This window comes from Crocodylus porosus, unplaced genomic scaffold (genome assembly GCF_001723895.1).
Source record: "Crocodylus porosus isolate Cpor-Errol unplaced genomic scaffold, CroPor_comp1, whole genome shotgun sequence".
NCBI lineage: Eukaryota > Metazoa > Chordata > Crocodylia > Crocodylidae > Crocodylus > Crocodylus porosus.
Window position 1 is genome coordinate 2764071 of NW_017728947.1, and position 3188 is coordinate 2767258.

Here is a 3188-nt window from a genome sequence, read left to right on the forward strand (position 1 = left end):
AGCAACACTGACATCCCTTGCTTTTAAGTTTATGGTACCCAGTGCACATTGCCAGCTATGCCATAGGGTTGATATATAAAATAAAGACCCTTCTAATAACACGTTAGAATTGGGTCAGGGACACAATGGCATAGGATTTGTCATTCTTTTCTGGTATTTGGTCAACAAAATCCTACCACTGATTTCAGTAGTAATCAAATAATCCTGCTGTTTTAGGTCTTGGGTGTCTGAATGGAATTTTCTCATTCTGTTGATCTACCTACATGTAGTGGCTTGTGAATGAAGATGTGTGTCTTCTGGAAAATATGAGTGCAACAGGCTAATTTACATATCTTAAATTATATTTGAATTTACCAACACCTAGAGTACCCCTTCTACCAAGTGCTCCTTAGAGAGTTTATTGATGGCTTCTCTACACAACAAAGTTAATTTGGGTTAAGATTGATTTTTAAATTCACATCCTATAGCTATTATTGATTAAATCCCTGTGTTGACACTCTTATTTATGAACAAGAGTGTCTTTAGAAATACAGGCAGCTCTCAGATAATGAGTGCAGTTGGCAGCAAAGATAAGAAGAGAGGCAAACAGTCTAGAATAGTGGAAGAAGATGTGAGAGATTGCTGAGGAAAGCTAGATGCTTTCAAGTCAGCAGAGCGGGATAGGATACTTCTTAGGGTACTGAAGGAACCGGCTGAATTAATTTAAGAGCCACTGGCTATCTTCACTGAGAAACTGTGGAGGTTAGGTGAGGTCTTGGAATATTTGAAAAGGGCAAATATAGTGTTCATCTTTTAAAAAAAGGGAAGAAGGAATCAGTTTGACCTTGATATCTGGAAAGATCAAGGAGCAGGCCCTCGAGGAATCTATTGTGAAGTACTTAGAGCAGTGGTCACTAGGGATGTGTGTAGCAGGCCCTATTCGATTTGGATTTGGAAGTGCTTCTGGTCCACTTCTGGGTCTGCTGCCAAGCACACTGGGTAGCCCCCCGCACATCTGTGGGATGCTCCATGCGCCCCAGCATCACAGTGTTGTTGAGCCACCTGCTACCTAGAGGTATGTAGAAAAAACATTGAAAGCTGTCTCTATGCCCGAATCTCCAAATCTTTCCAAATCTCTCTGAATCAATTTGGAAGGTTCTGATTTGATTCAGAGAGTTTAAAGGGTCCTCTGAATTGATTCAGATTAGGAGATTCAGCCACCAAATTGAGCTGAATCTCCACCGAATCAAATCAGGGACTGAAGCTTCACATAACCCTAGTGGTCACTGACTGGTTGATCACATTTGACTGGTCAATTGTGGAGCCTCTGACAGTCAATCTCAGTCAGGGAGCGTGGAGATCAAGTGTCAAAGGCTCCATGATTGGGAGCGGTGGGATGTATGAGCAGCAGGACAATGGTGGAATGCACATGGCTGAGCTGAGTTGCACCCCCTGCCGCCGGGGCCAAGCTGGGTGAGTGGGATGATCCCCCTCCATGTCCTGCTGTGCCCCCTGCCCTCAAGCAGCCCGATTCACACCCCTGGCCCTGCTCCCCCCAGGCTCTGCATGCCCCTGCAGGAAGCTGGAGGGGAAGAAGTGGGGGGGGGCAGGCTTGGGGGAGGGCTCAGGGGCAGCTCCCACCCTGCCCGCTCCAGCCCTGGTGGGTCCCACAACTACAGACAGAACATGGGACAGGGCAGGGACAGGACTGGTGGGACCATGGAGACTACATCTCAGCCCATGCAGGGGAGCAGGACCTGGGACTGCAACACCTGGGGCAGGCACTGGCCACATCTGGGCAGGGCACAGTCGAGCACCACCTCCATGCACCCCTCCCGCAACCAGGCTCCTGCCTCAGTTTCCCCCTGCACTCACAGTGCAGATGGTGGAGCCTGCTTAGGCACAAGTGTTGATACCCAATTCACCCCCACCCCTGCACCCCCACCCCTGCACCCCTCCAGCAGGGTGGAGCCAAGTAACAGAGCCCCCTGCACCTCTGCAGCATGTGACTGGCTGCCCTCACTGCCAGTCTGAGAGAACAGCCAATGACAAGCAGCCTTCCAGGTGTTAGTCCCACCTCACATCCCCCAGACACCACACCCCCACCCCTTCCTCTGTGGTGCTGTGCTGTGCACTGTGTGTGTCCAGTTGCAGCACTGTGCTGCCCATGGCCACACTGTACCAGGCCTGCCCAGCCCCACTCAAGGTTCCAGCAGCACCTTCCTGGGGGAAAGGCCTGCACTGGCCTGTCCCAACTTCTCTACCCTGAGTGCAGCCCCAAGCACTAGAGCTGGGCCCTCCAGGTTCCCCCAGCCTCTGTAAGGGCTGGCAGGGCTACAACAGGCTCCTCCCTGCTTGCCAGTGCCTTCCTCAGCTCCTGCCATGTCCTTCCTCTCCTCTCTGCCCACTCTAACTGAGACCTGTTGGCCCTGGGGCTATTTCGCACATGGAAAAATTCCCTTCCCTCTCAGCCCTGCCTTGCCTCCCTCTCTCCCTCACTGTGGGGGCCTCATTCCCCCTCCCTTTCCACCCCTTTTCTCCCCCACAGACTGACCTGCTGGGCAGGGGTAGACCCTGGATTGCCCTTTACTTCAGAAAGTGATCTTCACCTTAAAAAGGTTGGACACCACTGATGTAGAGAAAAACAAGGTTATCAGGAATAACCAGAATGGATTCATCAAGAGCAAGTCATACCTGACAAACCTGATTTCCTTTTATGATAAGGTGACAGTCCTAGTGGATGGGGAAAGTGCAGTGGATATGATATATCTTGACTGTAGCCAGGTTTTTGACAGTCTCCCATGACATACTCATTAATAACCTAAGGAAATTCAGACTAGATGAAATAACTGTAGGGTGGCTACATAACTGTTTGGATGATCATAATCAATGAGTAGTCATCAGTGGCTCTAGTCGGGAGGATGTATCTATCACAGTTCTCCAGGGGTCCATGCTAGGTCTTTGTTAATGATTTTTGGTCTAAGTGCATTCTTTGTTAATGATGACTGGTTTAACTACACACTTAAAAATGTTGTGGATGATACTAAGCTGGGTGAAGTGGCAGAAACTCCAGAGAGTGGGGTTAGGATTCAGAATGACCTGAATAGATTGGAGAAATAATCCAAAATTGTAACAAAACTAGCAAATTCTCCATCAAGAGGGACGGAAGAAGAGGGGCCAGTGGGGACGGAGCCCCACATCCAGCCCCG

The 3188-nt window shown here is 49.6% G+C and overlaps 1 long non-coding RNA gene across 1 annotated transcript in view; it reads left to right on the forward strand.

The window, feature by feature from the left end:
• Window positions 1–2520: 2520 nt before the first annotated feature.
• LOC109321015 overlaps window positions 2521–3188 on the forward strand; it is a 7641-nt gene continuing 6973 nt past the window's right edge. Inside the window, exon 1 of the long non-coding RNA XR_002103933.1 lies at window positions 2521–2613. This is a non-coding gene — a long non-coding RNA (uncharacterized LOC109321015). The remainder of the gene's footprint in view (window positions 2614–3188) is intronic.